This window comes from Triticum aestivum, chromosome 1B (genome assembly GCF_018294505.1).
Source record: "Triticum aestivum cultivar Chinese Spring chromosome 1B, IWGSC CS RefSeq v2.1, whole genome shotgun sequence".
NCBI classification, from domain to species: Eukaryota; Viridiplantae; Streptophyta; class Magnoliopsida; order Poales; family Poaceae; genus Triticum; species Triticum aestivum.
Window position 1 is genome coordinate 177,015,684 of NC_057795.1, and position 23,490 is coordinate 177,039,173.

Below are 23,490 nucleotides of genomic sequence, written 5' to 3' on the forward strand. Positions count from 1 at the left end.
GCTACATATGGACTTATTTGGCCCTACTCACTACTCTACTCTCACTACCATTGCTTGCCTCTATGGCTTTGTCATTGTTGATGATTATTCAAGATATACTTGGGTGCACATAATCCTCTACAAGAATGAAGTGCAGGATGTCTTCAGACGCTTTGCCAATCGTGCCATGACGAACTATGGTGTCAAGATCAAGCATATCAGAAGTGACAACGGCACTGAGTTCAAGAACATCGGCCTCGGCCTTTATATGGATACTATGGGTATCACTCATGAGTTCTCTGCTCCGTACACACCTCAGCAGAATGGCATTGTGGAGCGCAAGAACAGAACCCTTATTGAGATGGCCCGAACGATGCTCGATGAGTACAAGACTCCACAGAAGTTCTGGCCTGAAGCCATTGATACTGCTTGCCACGTCATCAAGTGTGTTTATCTTCACAAGCTTCTGAAGAAAACATCCTATGAACTCCTGATACGTCTCCAACGTGTCTACTTTTCCAAACACTTTTGCCCTTGTTTTGGACTCTAACTTGCATGATTTGAATGAAACTAACCCGGACTGACGTTGTTTTCAGCCGAACTGCCATGATGTTGTTTTATGTGTAGAAAAGAAAAGTTCTCGGAATGTCCTGGAAATCCACGGAGGCACTTTTTGGAATTAATAAGAATTTTTGGCAAAAGAATCAACACCAGGGGGCCCACAGGCTGTCCACGAGACAGGGGGGCGCCCCCCTAGGGCGCGCCCTCCTATTTCGTGGGCCCCCTGGACCTCCACTGACCTCAACTCCAACTCCATATATTCACGTTCGGGGAGAAAAAAATCAGAGAGAAAGTTTCATCGCGTTTTACGACATGGAGCCGCCGCCAAGCCCTAATCTCTCTCGGGAGGGCTGATCTGGAGTCCGTTCGGGGCTCCGGAGAGGGGGATTCATCACCGTCGTCATCATCAACCATCCTCCATCACCAATTTCAGGATGCTCACCGCCATGCGTGAGTAATTTCATCGTAGGCTTGCTGGACGGTGATGGGTTGGATGAGATTTACCATGTAATCAAGTTAGTTTTGTTAGGGTTTGATCCCTAATATCCACTATGTTATGAGATTAATGTTGCTATGACTTTGCTATGTTCTGAGATTGATGAATTGGACCTAGTTCTGTGTCACCCTATGTTATAGCTATTACATGAGGAATTGCATCCGGCATAATTATCCATCACTGATCCATTGCCTACGAGCTTGTCATATATTATTCTTCACTTATTTACTTTTTCGTTGCTACTGTTACAACTACTACAAAAACCCAAAAACATTTATCTTTACTTTTGCTACTGTTACCTTTATTATCATATTACTTTGCTACTAAATACTTTGATGTAGATTCATCCACGTGTGGTTGAATTGACAACTCAACTGCTAATACTCAAGAATATTCTTTGGCTCCTCTTGTGTCGAATCAATAAATTTGGGTTGAATACTTTACCCTTGAAAGCTGTTGCGATCCCCTACACTTGTGGGTTATCAACTCCTAACTGGTAAGAAGCCAAATTTAAGCCACTTCAGAGTATTTGGTGCTAGGTGCTGGATCAAGGATCCACATCACACTTCAAAATTTGCACCGAAAGCAAATGAAGGTTTTATGCTTGTTACTGAAAGGATTTGCACTCCTACAGAGTCTTCAACCTCTTTCACTATAAAGTGGTTGAAACTATTGATGTGCGGTTCGATGAGACTAACGGCTCGCAAAGAGAGCACCTGCCAAATGTGCTAGATGAAGTACGTCCAAGTGAATCAATCAAGCAGATGGGAAATGGATAGATCATACCTTCTGAGGCTCAGACTGAAGAGGAACTTATCATTTCTGCACCTAATCAACCTGAAGACAATGCTCAGCCTGAAGACAATCCTCCAAATGATGACATTGATCAGCAAGAGCAAAATCTTCGTCATGTTCATCCTCGTGTTGCAAATGAAGTGCAGATTGAGAAGATAATAGACAGCATTAATGCACCTGTCCACTCACTCGTTCAAGAGCTACTCAAAGAGCAACACAGCTAACAAATTTCTGTGGGCATTTTGCATTTGTCTCAATCTCTAAACCCAAGAAAGTCGCTGAAGCCTTCATGGAACCTGAACGGATTCAAGCCATGCAAGAAGAGCTTCAACAGTTTGAGCTGAACAATGTGTGGGAATTGGTCAAGCGTCCTGATCCTCGTAAGCACAATATCATTGGCACCAAATGGATATATCGCAACAAGCAAGATGAGCATGGTCAAGTTGTCAGAAACAAGGCTCGTCTTGTTGCACAAGGTTACACTCAAGTGGAAGGGATTGACTTCGATGAAACATTTGCTCCGGTGGCTAGGCTTGAAGCCATTCGCATATTGCTAGCCTATGCAAATCATCACAACATCCTTCTGTATCAAATGGATGTCAAGAGTGCCTTTCTCAATGGAAAGATTGAAGAAGAAGTATATGTTGCACAACCTCCTGGCTTTGAAGATCCAAAACATCCTGATATGGTATACAAGCTCAACAAGGCACTGTATGGCCTCAAACAAGCCCTTCGTGCTTGGTATGACACACTCAAAGACTTCCTGAAGAGCAAAGGCTTCAAACCTGGTTCACTAGATCCTACACTCTTCACGAAGACATATGATGGTGAACTATTTGTGTTCTAAATCTATGTGGATGATATTATCTTCGGTTGCACCAACAAGAAATACAGTGATGAGTTTGGTCACATGATGCAAGAGCAATATCAGATGTCCATGATGGGCGAGCTGAAGTTCTTCCTGGGTCTCCAAATCCGTCAGCAATGCAACGACATCTTCATATCTCAAGAAAAATACCTCAAAGATTGCTTGAAGAAGTTTGGAATGCAAGACTGCAAAGGATACACGACGCCAATGCCAACCAAAAGCCATCTGAGTCCCGACGCCAATGGTAAAGAGTTCGATCAAAAGGTATACCGCTCCATGATTGGTTCTTTGCTTTATTTATGTGCATCTAGGCCAGATATATTGCTTAGTGTTCGCATGTGTGCCCGATTCCAAGCGGCACCAAAGGAATCGCATCACTTAGCTATGGAGCGAATTCTTCGATATTTGGCTTACACCCCAACACTAGGATTATGGTATCCAAAGGGCTTAGAGTTTGATCTAGTTGGATTCTCAGATGCTGATTATGCTGGTGACAAGGTTGATCACAAGTTCACATCAGGCACATGTCACTTTCTGGGACAATCTCTTGTCTGTTGGTCTTCAAAGAAGCAGAACTGTGTATCTCTCTCCACTACTAAATCTGAATACATTGCTGCTGGATCTTGTTGTGCTCAGCTTCTCTAGATGAAGCAAACTCTCAAGGACTATGGTATCCACCTGAAGAATGTGCCACTCTACTGCGACAATGAGAGCGCCATCAAGATTGCCAACAACCCAGTTCAGCACTCGAAGACAAAGCACATTGAAATTCGTCATCACTTTCTCAGAGATCATGTCTTGAAGGAAGATATTGATATCATTCACGTCAACACTGAAGAGCAATTGGCCGATATCTTCACAAAGCCCTTGGATGAGAAAAGGTTTTGCAAGTTGCGGTGTGAGCTAAATATCTTGGAATCCTCAAATGTCCTGTAATTGGACACACATCCTAACACTTATGCATTTTGATGACTTAGATGTGCAACACACGAAGTAATGTATATCTTCAATCAATGAAGACATACACTCTAAGTGTGAATACATTAATGGGGAATTTGACTTCAGAGCGCCACAATAATTGTGCACCGTGTCTGGGTCCAATATTTCCTATACGGTGGGTAACGCCACCACCAAACTTTTGTTTGAAGTGTTTCCCTTGGCATTTTGATTGCAAAGTCTTCATATTTGATTTGTCTTCATCCCTGACTTATGTTCAAGTTTATCTTCATCTTGTTGATTTGGTCTTATATTATTTATATACATATTTGTGTTCTGTCCTCTACAGCATTCACTTATAGCTATGGCTTCTTGCTGAATATTTTGATCTAAGTGAATGCGATCGGACCGTAACCTATTTATGCTTCTACCTCAACTCTATCTGTCCAAATCATATGCATTCTATTGAAAACTGTCGATTGTCTTCACTGAGACCTTGTCAGCTGAAGTCAATCTGACAAACATTTATATCTGCTTCTAATGCTATATCCTTATTGCCTGAAAGCTGGAGAATTCAGAACGACCACCCCGACAATCCATGCGTGTGTGGGAACATGGAACAACTTCCAAGGTGTTGCATCCTTGCCACATGCCCTTCAGATGTGAATCGCTTGGGGCACCTGCGTAATTGCATTGTGTCGTCCCTTTCCTTATAAATACCCATCACATCACAGTCAAAATCCTTCTTCCACCTCGCCACCTCTTGCAAACCCTAGCGCCACCGCTAGCTGTCGATGACGCCGGCGACGAAGCGCTTAGCTGCCGCAACCTCACCAACGCCGGCCGCGGAACTCATCTTCTCCGCTGCCGCCGTAGGTGTCTTCCGTCGCCAAGTTAGCGCATGGGAGATCGAGCTGCTCGGCCTCCAACTTCGCTCTGTCTAGAAATTCATCGTGTGGTAATTAAAACTTACTTTTTACCGTCTTTTTGATCTGATAGATTCATCCTTCTTTACCAAAAGTGGTTTCTATGTTTCCAAAGTTGAATCTATCCCATTCTGCATCTCATATTTTGCCTAGTCTCTTCACTTATGCTTCTCTACAAGTTAGATTCCTCACTTGTACTTATTCTTGGATTCGTACAATTCTGGAACCAACTCTCAACAAATAAGTGAATGTATTCGCATTATGAGGTCAATGTCTTCAAACTGATTTATCTTCAAAATCTTCTTAGAATGCATATGACCTCTTCCCCTTCCCTCGCACCTCTAATGCTGTCGCAGGTATGTGTCCATGGGAGAATCCCTTGCTTCTCATAGTCTGCATTCATTTGCAGAATTCTTACAGAGTCACATAAATTCTCCTGAACCCAGTTCTTGTCTGACCAGCCGTCGGAAGCCTTTGCTAGTTCTGAAGCCTTTCAGGTTAAGCTTCATTACTACTGAGAAGTCAGCAAGAAAGGGTGGCAGATAGCACCGTGGGAATACTTCCAAAGATTTGCCACCAGATCTGCATGAACTATACAAGACAGGCCCAGACAAGACCTATGGAGAACGCAAGAATCGAATCCAATGGATTCGAAGATATTGGGCAGAGGAATGGTTCAAATACAGATTTGTCACTGTTGAGTATGCCGAGAAGAATGCCATCAAGACCTTGGGGAGATATCCTATACAAGAATCTTCCTCCAAGGTCCAAGACTCAAGCTATTGATCAAGGCTTCTATCCGTGCATGGTTCCCGGATCACAGCCAGAGAATGATGACCCTTCTTCTCTGTTGTGGTGTCACGAAGACAATCTGTTCAAGCGCAACTTCAAGTTCGTGAAAGACTCTGCTGTGAAGAACAAGAAGGCATTTGGACATGACTTTAACCCAGGTCCGTCTGCTCCTCGGGAAGATGGCACCCGTGAAGCCAATGAAAACAGAATCGGCCCCTTCTACAACCTCGAAGGCCTCATTACTCTCATTTCCGTCCAAGGTGCAAATGTGGATCAATCTGGTGATGGTGCTGACTCTGATGATGCTGACTCTCATGATGCACCTGCTCCTCCTCCTAAGCCACAGAAGCAAAAGAAATCTAAGGCTTCAAAACCTACTGCTGCACCAAAAGCTTCTCGAGTGAAGCCATTGGCAACTGCCCCTCCTGCTCCAAGTATCAATTCTGAAGATCTCTCTCGCATCTCCAAGAATAAAGAGAAGCCCCAGAAGAAAGATGTCCAAAGTTCTGGTCAAGCCCTAACACATGTTGCCGTTCTGAGGAACAAAGCTGAAGCTATTGATCTGCCATCGGATGATGAGTGTGGCGATGATGCTCTTGAGCAGCTAATAAAGAGCAAGCAAGAGGCGGAGATCTTCAATGATCTGCCCCTCTTCGACGTAAACATTCTGGATAACTTCATTGATGAATGGTTTGACAACCCCAATCTCAGCTTTGATGATCTTCATCTCCCAATTGGCATCAGCGTTGCCTTTCAAGGTGCCATTGCTCCTGAGCTGGCTCTGGCTCAGTGGATAGTTGAACTGAAGAACAAAATTGACTTTGAGAAAGACCAGTTCAAGAAGCATGTGGCCAAGCTCAGTGTAGCTGATCTCAAAACTTCAAGCTGATGCTGCATGACCTCAAGGAGGCCTTTCGCAAGAAGTGCGAAGAAGCCAAAGGTTCACGCGAGCGAATGAAGAATCTAGCTGCCAAGTGTGTTCAAGCTTACAATGAAGCTAAGAAGCGCAAGGCACCTGGGCGTCCTGGCATAGACCCCAAGCTGGCTGCCAAGAAGAAGAAGCCTGATGTGGCCCAAGCTGAAGCACCAAGGCGGGAAGAACCTCGCATTGTCTTCCCTGCCAGTATGACAGGCTCGAAGCCTAAGGTCCCCACAGTGGCTTCAGAATAGAAGAAAACCAGGGCAGCTGAAGCCGAAGCCAGAAAGCACAAACTCAAGAACACCACTGATGATGCCCCACCCACCAAGAAAAGAAAAACCAAGAAGAAAGATCGGGCTCCTCCCATAGAGCCCCTCGTTGTCGAGCCCATCACTTTTGCTCGTCCTGCATCCGAACACCAAGAGCGTTAGTTGATAGTTCATGAGCCTGCTTCCACAGAGGCTCCTGAAGCTGAAGAAGGTCCAGCCATTGACCCCATCACGGCTGAAGACATTGGTCGCCAAGACAATGTAGTTGATGATGAAGTCCTTCCTCAGATTGAGCGCCCAATGGTATCATCGCCTGTTCTCACAAATAGCAAACTCATCAGTATTGGTCGTCCTTTGACACCAATCTCTCAGGATGCCTCATGGGCTGATCGCCCCCAACCAGCTACACCAAGTCAAGACTCACCACGAACTCCCCCACCTCAAGTCACCAATCCGGTGATTGATGATGATGACGACTATGTGGTCCATCCCAGTCCTACTCCAAAGGCGTCGCTCGCATTTCACAGGCTTCGCAAAGGACCAAGGCCACAAGTCGCTCCATCGAGCATTCCCGAAGGAGAAGTGCAACCCAATGTGGTAGCACAGCTAGAGTTTCCTGAAGCCACTCCTTCTGCGAATGTCTCTGCGACTGAAGCCAATGTTGCTGAAGACTTACCGGCTGCATCAGCCGAGGAAAATCAAGAACCCCGTCAAGAAGAAGAACGTGTTGCCACACCCCCTACCAACCAAGAAGATGTTCTCTAGGAGAACGTGTCTGTGCTCGACCCTCCAGCTACTCAAGTGGAGGTTGAAAATCCTGAGGCGGCCACCAACAACACTACTGAAGCCAATGACGTTGTCATGGCTGAAGATAATGTGGCGCCTGCAATGAACACCGTGCATGAAGCCAATGATGCACCTGCAACAAATGTGCAGCCTGACGCCCTTGCTAATGCCATTGCCCCTGTTCCGCCACCAAGGCCACACAATATTGAGCAAGCATTCTAACAAGGCAAGCTTGTCACTGTTAGATGGCCAATTCTGGTTCCTCCGCCTGCTCCCGGACCATAGTTTGATTACCATGTGGAGCACAGGCCACAGGTTCAGAAGCCAAAACCGAGACTGCCAAGATTTCCAGGTACTGCATCTGCACCAGGATCATTCAACGTAAATGGCTTCATTGCACACAACACCTTCTTTGATAGAGCCAAGAACCCATATTCCATGCCAAGAATATCTTCTGATCGTTTCTGGAGTTATCAGTGGCGCAGCTATTACTCATGTGTCCTATACAATGAAGGGCGCATATTTCCTCATATGCGTCTGGACTCTGAAGCCATTGTTGGTCTGCCCTACTTAGAAGAAGCCCTCGACTGTTTCAGAGATGCGGGCCTTCTCCAGTTTGTGACTGATAAGGAGAATTGGAATGAAGAGCTTCTGCTGCAATTCTATGCAACTCTCCACATTTGTGGCTACAACAGGGATCCAAAGACATGGGTCCTTGAGTGGATGACAGGCAATGTACACCATGAAGCCGAAGCTCTTGATCTCATTGAGCTTACTGGCCTGTCCACTCCAGGTAAACTTTATGAACCTGGTTGTCAGCATCACTGCAATGCATTGGAAAGCATCTTCCAGAAGCCTGAGCCCAATATGAGTCAAATGCTAAGCATGATGAAGCCACTGCCGCAGGATGCTGAATATCCCAAGGAATTCTTTGTTGAAGACCTAGAGTATCTGCCCCGCACCATCTATCACATTATCAGGCGAACTCTATGGCCCATCAAAGGACATTCTTCCTCAGCAAATTTTGAAGGTGCAATGAAGACATTGGTCTTCTATATTGTCAACGGCATCAGCTTCAATGCTCAGGATTTCTTCATTCGCCAATTTGCTGCATCTAGCTCAGACATATTTGGTCTGAAATTCTATGCTCCCTGGGTAATGCGACTGATCAAGCTTCACTCTGCTGTTGACTATTAGCCCTCTGCACGCAACCATCTCATATTTCTGCTAGAGGTTGATATGTCAGTCGAAGTCATTTACCCAGAGCCTGCCAAGCAGGCAATTTATCTTCACAATGTCGAAGTTTCTCTCAGCATGTTGAAGGAGTTTAGGCTGCTTCTCGTGTTTATCCGCTGGCTGGCAATACTCATCATGCACGTATTGAAGCCACTGAAAGCACTATTGCTCCAAGGCCTCGGAAGCGATCTCGTGTGCTCAATGACCGAGAGCTTCTCGTGGCCCTGCATTAGAAACACGATAAGCATCATTACTAGCTAAAGCGTAAGATGCAAAGCCTCTTAGTGGATATTAATCGCATTCGCAACCTTGCCACCAAGAATGCCTTTGTCACTCATGAAACCTGTCGGCGGTCTTGGAAGAGTTTGACATTGCTCAGTGCTGAAGCTGATCTTCAAGACGATGGCTTCATAGAGAGATTCAAGTTCGACACCACTCCTCCCAGGAATGTTGTCTTGCGTCGAACTCCATCCCTTGAAGACTCTGAGTACTCCTCATCCGCGGCAATAGTTAGTGTCAGAGTTCTTGATGACGCTGATGATGCTACTTCACCACCTCAACCTTCGGTGCATATCGACACTGCACCAAGTTCGTCAGCACCACCAAACCTCAACGTCAACCCTGCTGCCTCACCTACTCCTCATGGGAACGATTAGAGACTATGTCTTCAAACCTTTTTGGTCCTTACTGACAAAAGGGGGAGAAGCATATGTTGATAGTCTTCAAGTGGGTCCATATGGGTGGTTGCTATACTTTTGCCAAGTGGTTACAACTCTCGCTTTTGATACATTTGGTTTTTTGAGTTGTAACACTTAAACTTGATGGTCGTCTGCTACCTTTTCTGTTATTCTGTGATGCGACGATAAATTCCGCATGTGCGATGATAAATCCCGCATGAAGTAATTCTGCAGACGTCCATTTTTTTATTATGCATGTCATTATTCTTGTATATCTGTTCATGCATGATGTATTGTCTTCATATGGTGAAGAGGATCTCCACAAGTACAACCTGCCATGTGCATTTGCATTCCAACACAAAACATTTATATGCACATCTTCAGGGGGGAGCCTTTTTGCCACCTATGAAGACAATATCTTAATCCTTTACAATTTCACATACTTTTATCCCCGTTGAAAACTTCAACCAGTTTGTCATCAATCACCAAAAAGGGGGGAGATTGTAAGTGCATCTAGTGCCACCCCTAGTTGGTTTTGGAGTATTAACAACAAACCTGGTTGAGGGACTAATGTGTTTCTGAGAATTGCAAGCTGACACAGGTAGTAGTCCCTCATTGATTCAGTTTACCTACTGGAGATGACCCCTAAAAATGTGTGAAGACATGGAAGACAGTGGTGGTCTGTGAAGCTATTCACGTTGAAGACTATGACATGAGAAGACATCGCATGAAGACTATGGAGCGCGAAGACTTAGTTGTTTCGTTGTTTCCTTTTCTTCTTTGTTGAGTCATAGGAACCACCGCAATGTTAAGTGGGGTCCAAGTGAACAAAGTCAGAGTGACTGAAGTGATGCTCAACCAAATCCTATGTCTTCGAGCGAAGACTATGAGAGCAAATCTTATCCAGAGTCGGATGAGTCAGCTTTACTTGTAGCCCAAGTCAAGCTGCCGCTTGTGTTCCGTCGGGACACGTGTCAGTTCCTTAGTGACCCAGGGTCATTTCAGACAAATCAGGTCGGGTTGCCCTGTGGCTATAAATAGCCCACCCCCTACACCATAAATTGGTGGCTGCTCAGAGTTAGTGCACGGCTTTTGTCGTTTGAGAGCAACCCACCTCCGAAGCATTTGAGAGAGAATCCTTGCGAGGACAAAGCCCAAACCACCCAGAGCCCAAAGAGTGTTTGGCATCACTGAAGTCTTTCTGTCCACGTGATTTGAAGACTTGTTACACTGGAGGACTGTGAATCCTCCAGCCGGTTAGGCGCCACGTTCTGAGCATCCAAGAGTCACTATGGATTGCCGGTGAACGAAGTCTGTGAAGGTTTGGAAGTCTACCTTGAAGACTTACCAGAGTGATTGGGTGGGGACTAAGTGTCCTTAGCTCAAAGGGAATAAGGTGAAAACGCGGTCTTCTGAGTTGAATCTCAGCCTTCCTAACCAGACGTACAGTTGTCATAGCAACTGGAACTGGTCGAACAAATCTTTGTCCTCCTGAAGCTACTGGTTCTATCTCTCACTTCTCTTTACTTACAGTTTGTCTTTGTGAAGTCATTGCCCGCTTGCATTATCTGTATGACTTCACTGTGTGACTACTTGTCCTGATTGGCTTCATACTATCTTCCATCCTGATCCTTACTACCTAGCTGCTAATAGTCTTTCACTTCATTGAAAACTTGACTATGGCTTGTCTAGTGTAGTCTACCTTCCACTGCATACGAATAGTGTCATTTCTTTTGTTTGTCTTTGAAACTCCCATGTTTTGAAGACTTTCATAAAAATCGCCTATTCACCCCCCCTCTAGTCGATAACTAGCTCTTTCATCTTTGGTGGCCTTAGGCCATGGTGTTGCGGTGGATCCTGGCAAGGGCCGGCGGGAGTGCTCCATTTTTAGTTTTTTTGTTCAATCTTGCTAGGGTTTTTGTCCTGCTCAGGAAGATGAGACGGCGGTGCCTCCCTGAAGATGGAATAAAGGTCTCCCTGCCTAGCCCCGTTTTGGCGATGCGTCTAGCATCGTTTGTGGGCATGTGGAGGTGTGTCTCTGGCAGGTCTATCTTTGGTGGATTTGCTCAGATCTCGTCATTGTTCATGTACGTTCGTGTGTCTTTGGGTTGGATCCTTCCGATCTACGTTATTTTTCATCTGCGGTGGTTGCTATTCTGGGGTGCTAGTCCTATGGGGCCTTAGCACATCGACTTACCGACTGTCTACTACAACAAATTGTGCCCGACTCTGACGATGGAGGGGCGATGACGGCAGCGCGCCTTCAACTCGCTTCAGTGCTTGTAGTCGTCGCTAGGTGGTCTACGGATCTGGATGTAATTTTTATTTCTAGTGTTCATTGTACTGCCATGATTGAAGATGAATAGATCGAAAGTTTTCTCAAAAAATCGAAATAATGCCACTCCTATGTAAATAGTTTAACGTGATTAACATAATGATCTGCGTAGCAGTTTTATACGAGAAAACTAACGCCCACATGTGTGGCATCTTGCACATCACCCAGACGCCTTCATCACCACTCATTTTGCCATGTACGAATAGATGACATCAGCAGGAATATGTAGCGACCACGATTCCAATGGACTGAAGTCTCTTTGCTTAAGTGTCGTCCCTGGATCGGTAATGCTGACACACACAGTACTCAAGGAATTATAACAGAGTTCAATCACACACTTATGACATCGAGATCCTCATAAAAAGTATGATTACACAAAATAGTATGGTTGAAGGCCATCTAAACTAAATAACTGCGGAAGCTTCAAAGGTAAATGAGTTCATCAACTCCAACGACATAGTTGAGTGCACGACAATGACCTATCGCACCTTATTCATCGTCTGAGTAGTCTGCAACATGAGACATTGCACCCGTGTAGGTCAGCACATTGAATATGCTGGCAGAGTTACACTGTAAAGCAATAAATGCAAGAACTATATCTACATGCAATATTTGTCTCGTGGAGGCTCTAAATTTAAGATTTTGCATAAAGCTAGTTTTTCCCTACAACAAACGAATAAATTTATTTACTACTCCCAAGTTGTACCAATATTTTAGAAGGTTCCTCTGACTCAAATCCCAATTAAACAAGTATCATCATTAAACCCAATTCAATTAATTAAAGAGTGATGAGATCAACAATAATATCCAATTCCAGATACTCAAGATGTACATAACCGGGGACACGGCTAACAATGATTAGTTTATACACTCTGCGAAGGTTGCGCACTTTTCCCCACAAGACTCGACCACATCCATGATCAGAAGATCGATACATAGTATTTCTGAAGCTTTAACTCTCTACTCCGGGCAGACCGGTACACCTACTTTCCCCTGCATCTGCTAGTCCACCTCTTCGAGAGCTCATACAACTTACTCAACTATGCCAGACCCCATAATGGCTTGTGGCTACACACAGAAGTTTCTAGGCATGAAATATCATATGATCCCTTTGAGCCTGGGTGGCGAACCGAGGAAAAATCACACGAGTACTCCGGGATTTCCCAAATGGACAAACACTGGATTCTCCAGGTGCCCCAACCAATCCACCCAAATGTGTATTAAAGTTACCACCTTAATGTTATCCAGGATTAATAACTCTCATAACTTCCATGTGTATCACGATCCAATCCCCATCTACGAGCATGGCTAAGCAATAATAGAGCATAACATATATTCCCGGGGTGATCAAAAGTTATTAGGTTCCTACCTCATTGTACTACAACCAAACCACATGTTCCCAATCCTGCTCATGCAAATATTTGAGGGGCAAAACTAATGCATAGTAAAAACTGGGTATAGAAGAGTATGATCAAAGTGTAACTTGCCTTCCTGACGATCTGCAAACTCTAGAGATTCGTAGTAACAAGCTTCGCACTCTGGGTAATTTATCGTAGACAAACAGTAGCATGCATAAGCAATCACTCAAACGAAACAAAGAGAAAAATGAGAAAAAGATCCAAATCAAACTCGAAACAAGCGAACGACTAAACTAAACATAAAATAAAACCTAACAGCAATATTTTCATGTGGATTAGATCTTAACAGTAGGTACATGTGATTAGCTATGATTTGCAAAAAGAAACAACTCAAACGGAGTTACGAAACTCAAGATACAAACGAAACAAGAACGCATACTAATCTGAACTAAACTCAAATTTTAATTTGTCAAAATCGTGTTCAAGTTGGTCTACTGGAAAGAAGAGATTGTTACGAAGATTTAGGCGTTGGTTTCATCTAATTTGGATAAACGAGCAAAAAGTTACACTAGTTTTAAGATCAGGGGCTAAATCGCGAGAAAGCTATTCGCGGATAGGTCTCTGGCCGAAAATAATCTCAAAGGAAAAATCTATCGGACGAACGTCCGCTAACAGATTGTAACAAACGAATTCGTTCATTAAAATAAACTAACGAGTGAACGATCACTAACTAACTAAAAATAAAAATGAAAAACCGATCTAACCTAACTAAGCGAAAAAAACGAAAGAACTGGAGAAAAATCGAACGGTTATACCGGTCCAACGGCCGCAAGGTCAACGGTGAGGTTCGGCACGGCGCGGCAAAATCCAGCAGGGCGGGGCGGCTGCTCCGGCGCGAGGCGGCGGCGGCGGCGCGGCGATGGCTACATAGGCGGTGGTGGCTGATAAGGTGGAGGGGGCCGGGTGGGGCTCGTTATAAAGGGGGCCAGGGCCTTTCTTGGGGAGGGGGTGGCATCGGCGATGCGGAGTCCGAGCCGGACTCCATGGCGACGGCGGTCGGGACTCCCCGAGCGGAGGAAGGCGGCGTCGCGACGATGGGCCGTGGCCCGGCTCGGCTAGGCCGACCCAGGAAGAATTTTTTTAATGATTTTCGCGAGAAAATCCTAAATAAATAAAAATAAAAATCTAAAAATTCCAGAAACAATTTTTACCGTTCCTACCTAATATTTGGGACAATATGAACATTTTTCTGGACTAAATGCAATTTTTTTCAAAATGCATGTTTTTCTCTAATTCAAATAAAATGCAAATAAAATACAAATAAAAAAATAATTTGATTTCAAAATTTCTTCTCCAATATTCCTCCTCTGTTTTGAAGAAGTCATTTTATCTTCACTCATTTGTTTGTTGTTGGAAATAATTGGAGAGAAAATTATTGAAATCAAATTGATCCTCTTTTGAAATTTGAAATAAATTCAAATATGAAAATTTTGTGAAACCTCCAACTCTCTCCTTGGGTCCTTGAGCTGCTTAAGATTTCACAGATCTCAACCAAATGTAATAAAATATGATATGCATATGATGATCTATGTATAACATCCAAATTGAAAATTGGGATGTTACAAACCTAACCCCCTTAAGATGAATCTCGCCCTCGAGATTCGGGTTGGTCAGCAAAAAGGTTTGGGTGGTCCTTGCGGAGGTCTTCTTCTCGCTCCCAGGTGGCTTCCTCCTCGGTATGGTGGCTCCAGTGAACCTTGCAAAACTTGATAACCTTGCTGCGAGTAACACGGCTGGAAAACTCGAGAATCTTGACTGGCTTCTCTTCATAGGTCAGATCACTATCCAACTGAATTGCTTCCAGTGGCATTGTATCTCTCAGAGGAATGTCGGCCATCTCTACGTGACACTTCTTTAGCTGGGAAACGTGAAACACATCATGAACTCCTGATAATCCTTCGGGCAATTCCAACTTGTAGGAAACTTCTCCCATGCGTTCCAAAACTCTGTATGGTCCCACAAAACGTGGTGCTGACTTTCCCTTGACTCCAAAATGTTTAACTCCTCGAAGTGGGGACACACAAAGATATGCTATGCTCCGACTTCGTAAGGTACCTCCTTGCGTTTAGTATCTGCATAACTCCTCTGCCTGGACTGGGCTACCTTGAGTCTCTCTCGAATCAACTTAACTTTCTCCTCAAAATCTCTGATTAGGTCTCGTCCGAACAACTGTCGATCTCCAACTTCATCCCACGATAATGATGTCCTGCACCTCCTTCCGTACAAAGCTTCGAAAGGGGCCATCTTTAAACTGGTTTGATAATTGTTGTTATAAGAGAACTCCGCATAGGGAAAATTATCATCCCAACTAGATCCATAATCTAGCGCACAAGCTCTCAACATGTCCTCCAGAATTTGGTTGACTCTCTTGGTCTGTCCATCTGTCTATGGATGAAAGGCTGTACTGAACTCTAGCCTAGTACCCAAAGTTTCATGCAACTGATTCCAAAACTTTGAAGAAAATGGTGTCCCTCTATCTGATACAATGGTCCTCGGAAATCCATGCAGACATACGATTCTGTTCATGTATATCTTTGCCAACTTAGCACTCGTATAAGTTGTCTTCACGGGTATGAAATGGGCTACTTTCGTCAAGCGATCAACTACAACCCAGATAGAGTCATAGCCTGAACGGGTCCTGGGTAATCCAGTAATAAAAAAATCCATGCCAAGTTTATCCCACTTCCATTCGGGTATCGGCAACGGCTGTAGCAACCCTGCTGGTTTCTGATGCTCTACCTTAACTCTCTGACATACATCACATACTGCTACATACTCGACAATATCCTTTTTCATTCTAGTCCACCAGAAACTTTCCTTCAAATCCAGATACATCTTGGTGTTGCCTGGGTGAATCGAGTAAGGCGAATCATGAGCCTCCTAAAGAATCAACTTCCTGATCTCATGGTCATTAGGCACATAAATACGATCTTCAAACCATAAAGTGTCGTGCTCATCCACATGAAATCCCTTAGCCCTTCCTTTACTCATCCTTTCCCTTATTTCAGCAATTTCCTTGCCCGTCTTCTGGGCTTTTCTGATCTTACCCAACAAAGTGGACTGAATTTTGTTAGGTAATCCACCGGTTATGAGTGTGTTAACATAACTCTTGTGGCTTAGCGCATCTGCTAAGACATTGGCCTTTCCTGGGTCATAATGCAATCTCATATCATAATCCTTTATGAGATCCAACCATCTCCTTTGCCTGAGGTTTAACTCCTTCTGCGTGAAGATGTATTTCAAACTCTTATGATCCGTGTAAACATCACAACGGTTTCCGATGAGAAAATGTCTCCATGTCTTGAGCGCATGCACTATGGCTGCTAACTCCAAATCATGCATAGCATAATTCAACTCATGAGGTCAAAGCTGTCGTGAGGCATATGAAACAACTATTCCATCCTGCATAAGCACTCCTCCAAGTCCTCGACATGAAGCGTCGCAATACACTTGGAAATCCTTGCGTATATCTGGGAGAATCGGCACTCGAGTTGTAACCAAATGTTTCTTCAACTCCTGAAAACTGGCCTCACAATCCTCAGTCCATTTAAACTTGGTGTCCTTCTTTAATAACTCCGTCATGGGCTTCGCAATCTTGTAAAAGTTCTCAATAAATCTCCGATAATAACCTGCGAGTCCAAGAAAACTTCTGATCTCTCCCACTGAGGTGGGTGCCAACCATTTAGTGACAGAAGCAACCTTGGTAGGGTCTACTACTATTCCTTCTTCGGATATAACATGTCCGAGAAATCCAACTTCCTTCAACCAAAACTCACATTTGCTAAACTTGGCATACAACTGATGTTCCCTGAGCTTCTCAAGAACTAAACACAAATGTTCCTTATGCTCTTCTTCATTCTTTGAGTAGACCAATATGTCATCAATGAACACCACAACGAATTTATCCAAAAACTCCATGAACACCTTGTTCATCATACTCATGAAATGGGCAGGGGCATTAGTCAAACCAAATGACATAACTGTATACTCATATAGCCCATGCCTTGTGGTAAAAGTTGTCTTAGGTATATCCTTCTCTCGGATCTTCAACTGGTGATAACCTAATCAAAGATCGATCTTGGAGAAAATGTTAGCTCCCTGTAACTGGTCAAACAAATCATTGATCATCGGTATAGGGTATTTGTTCTTGATTGTCACCTCATTCAGCGCACGATAATCAACTACCATCCTCAAAGATCCATCCTTCTTCTCCACTAGAAGCACCAGGGCTCCCCAAGGTGATGAACTTGGTCCAATATAACCTTTCTCCAGTAACTCCTTAATCTGCTTCTTAATTTCCTCCAGATCATTTGCGGGCATCCGATACGGTCTCTTTGATATTGGTCTGGTGCCTGGAATAACTCAATCAAAAACTTAGTGTCTTGATCTGGTGGCATGCCTAGTAACTCATCCAGAAATACGTCGGGGTAATAGTTCACCACTTGTACTTCCTCCTGAACAACTCCTGATAAGGAATTCACCTGAGTCCTCCTCGGCGCATGCCTAGACACATACTTGATCCTCTTTCCTTCCGGTGTGGTGAGAAAAATTGATTTACTAACGTAATCGATGTTTCCCTCATACTTGGATAGCCAATCCATGCCTAGTATCACATCCAATCCTTGTGACTCCAGCACAATCAGGTCGGTGGGAAAAACATGTCTACCTATGGTTACTGGCAACTGATAGCATCCCCTACTAGCCATATACTCCGCCCCTGGGGAACTTACTAACATAGGTGACTTAAGGGCTACTGGTGGAAACTTATACTTATCCACAAATCCCCTTGATATGAATGAATGAGATGCACTAGTATCGAAAAGAACAAGTGTTGTAAATGCATTAATCAAAAACTTATCAACAATTGCGTCAGGCTGATCCTCAATCTCCTCCACACTGATGTGGTTCACATAACCTTTGGTGAAGGGGTTGGGCTTCTTTGCAGAACTCACATTGCCATTTCCATTCTTTGCTTCAGGACATTCAGTGGCGTAATGTCCGGTCTTCCCACGCTTGAAACAGGTAATGTGACTCTGATCCCTCTTGGCTGGTGTTGCGAGGTTGGAACGGTTCTAACTGTTGCTTCCTCCATTCCCATTGCCATTCTTAGGGCCATTGTGGTTGTGCGAACTTCCTCCATTGTGTGTATGCCCTCCATGGTTATGAGTATGTCCTCCCGAGTACGGGGAATAGCGGGGCTTCTGCTGAGCTCCAGAAGTGTACCTCCCCTATCCATACTTCCTCTTGCAATTGTCAATCTATTGTTGCTTGCCTTCTATAATGAGGGCCCTGTCTACCAACTCCTTGTAGTTGTTGAAAGTTGCCACCATCAACTGCATGCTTAACTCATCATTGAGTCCATCAAAAAACTTCTCCTGCTTTGCGGCATCTGTGGCCACATCATCTGGCGCATAACAGGCTAACTTGCTAAACTCATCCACATACTGTCCCACTGTATGACTCCCTTGGCGCAAGTTGCGAAAATCGTGCTTCTTCATGCTCATACCTCCTGCTAAAATATGGGCAGTGCGGAAAGTCTGCTGAAACTGATCCCACGTAACTGTATCAATGGGGTAGGTGGTGGTGAAGTTCTCCTGCCAAGATGTTGCGGGTCCATTAAGCTGATGTGCGGCAAAGCGCACTCTCTCCGCATCTGTGCATCCTGCAGTAGTCAGCTCTCTTCCAATCTTGCAGAGCCAATCATCTGCAACTATCAGCTCGGTGCTGCTAGAAAACACCGGTGGATTCAACCTCAGAAAATGGGCTAGGTTGTCAACAGGGGGTGGTGGCGGTGGGTTGTTGTTGTTCTTGTTGCCTTGGTTCTAGTTCTGAACTAGCATCTGCATCAAGGCATTCCGCTACTGGATTAACTGGGTGAGCTCCAGTGGGAACATGAATCCGGTGTCACGTCTTGGAGGCATCTTACAGGTTAGAAGGGGTGAGAAAACAGAATAGAGTAAGGTCTAAGAGAGATTCACTACCCATATGCACATGAGGCAAATTCAATCAATTCACTTCATTCAATATCAAACAAGGTTCACACAAACGATCTAACTACGATTACAAATTGACCGATGCTAACTACTTGGAAGAATACTACTAGTAACATGGTGGTCGTCTAAAAATTTTGATTGGAGGAAGACTCCATGATATCTGCTCCAGCTTCGTCTACGTAGTCGTCATCACTGTCTGTGTCGGTGTCATCCAAGATGATGTAGTCCTTCGAACGGGTCTCCTTTTTAGGTTCTCACTTATGGTTCTCCACGGGTAGTCCTAGCTTCCTCTTCAGGTCTTCATGCTTCTCGAGTAGTACAACAATTTCATCGTCATATCCATCGCGTGTTGACTTGAGTTCCTCTTCTAGCTCGATATTCTTCTTCATAAGCTTCTTGATCTTATTCATGTTGAAGCACAGTTGATTCTCGTATCGGCGAATGTGATCACCCATCTCGTGAATGTATGCTGCAATTGATCCATCTTCCTGGTACGAATCATCTCCCATTCCTCGTCTCGGCGTCCACATATTTGATAGATGGTGTTTTCAAGCTCCTTGTGATACACTTCACATATGTGTCCAAAGGTGATGTGGGCTACTACTCTTTCCCAAACTCCAACTTGGTGCATCCAGGTAGAAATTAATAGGCTCCGTTGTTGGCGTAAATGTCCTCCCAGGTACCCAGACTTTGATCTTCCAGCGCTCCTCTTCCGGTAAAGTTGCAGAGCAAGTCCCAGTGAAGCTTGGTAGTCCAATGTTCGGGTACCTAGTGACTTCCTTCAAGTGTCGTCCGAATGGAGTGTCCTCATCCGGTTGAGTGAAATTGTTCCTGGGTCCGCCATCTATAGAGTAGAAATAGAGGAGAATTGGAAATGAGCAAAGAAGAGACATCATGTGGCTTATCCTAGTGGTCGCGCCCTACAGTCAGCGTGTGCTCTGATACCATCTTGTAGCGACCACAATCCCAATGGACCGAAGCCTCTGTGCTTAAGTGTCATCCCTGGATCAGTAATGCTGACACAAACAGTACTTGAGGAATTATAACAGAGTTCAATCACACACTTTTACATCGAGATCCTCATAAAGAGTATGATTACACAAAATAGTATGGATAAAGGCCATCTAAACTAAATAACTGCGGAAGCTTCGAAGGTAAATGAGTCCATCAACTCCAACAGCATAGCTGAGTGCACGACAACGACCTATCGCACCTTATTCATCATCTGAGTAGTCTGCAACATGAGATGTTACAATCATGTAGGTCAGCACATTGAATATGCTGGCAGAGTTACATTGTAAAGCAATAAATGCAAGAACTATATCTACATGCAAATTTTGGCTGGTGGAGGCTCTAAATTTAAGATTTTGCATAAAGCTATTTTTTCCCTACAACAAAGGAATAAATTTATTTACTACTCCCAAGTTGTACCAATATTTAAGAAGGTTCCTTTGACTCAAATCACAATTAAACAAGTATCATCATTAAACCCAATTCAATTAATTAAAGAGTGATGAGATCAACAATAATATCCAATTTCAGATACTCAAGATGTCCATAACCGGGGACACGGCTAACCATGATTAGTTTATAAACTCTGCAGGGGTTGCGCACTTTTCCCCACAAGACTCGACCGCATCCATGATCGGAAGATCGAGACATAGTCTTTCTGAAGCATTAACTCTCTACTCCGGGTAGACCGGTACACCTACTTCTCCCTACATCTGCTAGTCCACCTCTTCGAGATCTCATACAACTTACTCAACTATGCTAGATCCCATAATGGCTTGTGGCTGCACATGGAAGTTTCTAGGCATGAAATATCATATGATCAGTTTGAGCCTGGGTGGCAAACCAAGGAAAAATCACACGGTTACTCCGGGATTTCCCAAATGGACAAACACTAGATTCTCCAGGTGCCCCAACCAATCCACCCAGATGTGTATTAAAGTTGCCACCTTAATGTTATCCAGGATTAATAACTCTCATAACTTCCATGTGTATCATGATCCAATCCCCGTCTGCGAGCATGGCTAAGCAATAATAGAACATAACGTATATTCTCGGGGTGATCAAAAGGTATTAGGTTCCTACCTCATTATACTACAACCAAACCACATGTTCCCAATACTACTCATGCAAATATTTGAGGGGCAAAACTAATGCATAGTAAAAACTGGGTATAGAAGAGTATGATCAAAGTGTAACTTGCCTTGTTGACGATCTACAAACTCTGGAGATTTGTATTAACAAGCTTCGCACTCCGGGTAATTTAGCGTAGACAAACAGTAGCATACATAAGCAATCACTCAAACGAAACAAAGAGAAAAACAAGAAAAAGATCCAAATCAAACTCAAAACAAGCAAATGACTAAACTAAACAGAAAACAAAACCTAACAGCAATATTTTCATGTGGATTAGATCTTAACAATAGGTACATATGATTAGCTACGATTTGCAAAAAGAAACAACTTAAACGGAGTTACGAAACTCAAGATACGAACGAAACAAGAACACATACTAATCTGAACTAAACTCAAATTTTAAATTGTCAAAATCATGTTCAAGTTGGTCTATTGGAAAGAAGAGATTGTTACGTAGATTTAGGCGTTGGTTTCATCTAATTTAGATAAACGGGCAAAAAGTTATGCTAGTTTTAAGATCAGTGGCTAAATCATGAGAAAACTATTCGCGGATAGGTCCCTGGCCAAAAATAAAAGTAAAAGGAAAAATCTATCGGACGAACGTCCGCTAACAGATCGTAATGAACGAATTCGTTCGTTAAAATAAACTAACGAGTGAACATTCACTAACTTAAAATAAAAATGAAAAACCGATCTAACCTAACTAACCGAAAGAACCGGAGAAAAACCGAACGGTTATACCGGTCCGACGGCGGCGAGGTCAACGACGAGGTTCGGCGAAGCGGCGGCGAAATCGGCAGGGCAGGGCGGCGGCTCCGGTGCGAGGCGACAGCGCGAGGCGGCGGCGGCGCGGCGATGGCTGCGGAGGCGGTGGTGGCTGACGAGGTGGAGGGGGCCGGGGTGGGGCTCCTTATGAAGGGGGCCGGGGGGCTTTCTTGGGGAGGGGGCGGCGTCGGTGATGTGGAGTCCAAGATGGACTCCATGGCGGCGGCGGACAAGACTCCCCGAGGGGAGGAAGGCGGCGGCGCGGCGATGGGCCGTGGCCCGGCTCGGCTCGCCCGGCCCAGGAAGATTTTTTTTAACGATTTCGTGAGAAAATTCTAAATAAATAAAAATAAAAATCTAAAAATTCCAGAAACAATTTTCACCGTCCCTACCTAATATTTGGGACAATATAAGCATTTTTCTAGACTAAATGCAATTTTTTTAAATGCATGTTTTTCTCTAATTCAAATAAAATACAAATAAAATAATAATTTGATTTCAAAATTTGTTCTCCAATATTCCTCCTTTGTTTTGAGTCATTTTATCTTCACTCATTTATTTATTGTTGGAAATAATTGAAGAGAAAATTATTGAAAAACATAATTGATCCTCTTTTCAAATTTGAAATAAATTCAAATATGAAAATTTTGTGAAACCTCCGACTCTCTCCTTGGGTCCTTGAGATGCTTAAGATTTCACGGATCTCAACGCAATAAAAATATGATATGCATATGATGATCTATGTAGAACATCCAAATTGAAAATTTGGATGTTACAGAATCCTTTTGGTTTTTGGCTTAAAAATGTTTTATCAATCGTAACTAAAAAATCAAATTAAAAATCGGTTTTCATCATTAAATCCGTTTCGATGAGATCTTCAAAACTAGACCCCATATTGATATGTCTCGACGAAATTATTTTTTACCCAAAAGTTGCCATGATGTTTACACTGTAGCTGTCATAGTGCTTAAACTAAAGTTGACATGTGGCAATTTTAGTTTGTAGAGCATGGCAATTTTAGTTTTTTAATGATGGCAATTTCAGTAATTTGACCATGAAAATTATTTTTTGTATGAACCATGGCAATTTTAAGTGTATATATCATAACAATTTTAATTTATGGTTCATGGTAAGTCTAGTTTCTTAATTCCCCGTTTTATAATATGTCAAAAATTACTTTTAAATGTAGAAGAAAATAGCCGAAACATGTCATGGTAACTTCAGTGTAAACATCATGGCAATTCATGTGCAATACACATGGCAATTTTTAACCAAAAAAGATTTCGTCAAAATATATTGATATCATATCAGTTTCGAAGATCTCGTCGTGAGGGATTTAATGATGAAAACGGATCTTCAATTGAATTTTTCATTTAAGAGATAAAACATTTTAAAAACTGAAAATTCAAAAAAAAAATCCACATGCATGCATACGGTGACGTGGCGCAATCTATGTGTTATAGGACGTGTGGGCGGGTTTAACTTCCACCATATGTGTGGGTGTTAACGTTGTCCGTTTTCTATTGGATGAATTAGAAGAGAGGGGCCCGCCCACTTGAAATCAGGGGATGAAGTGGTTTATTAAGAAGGTTAC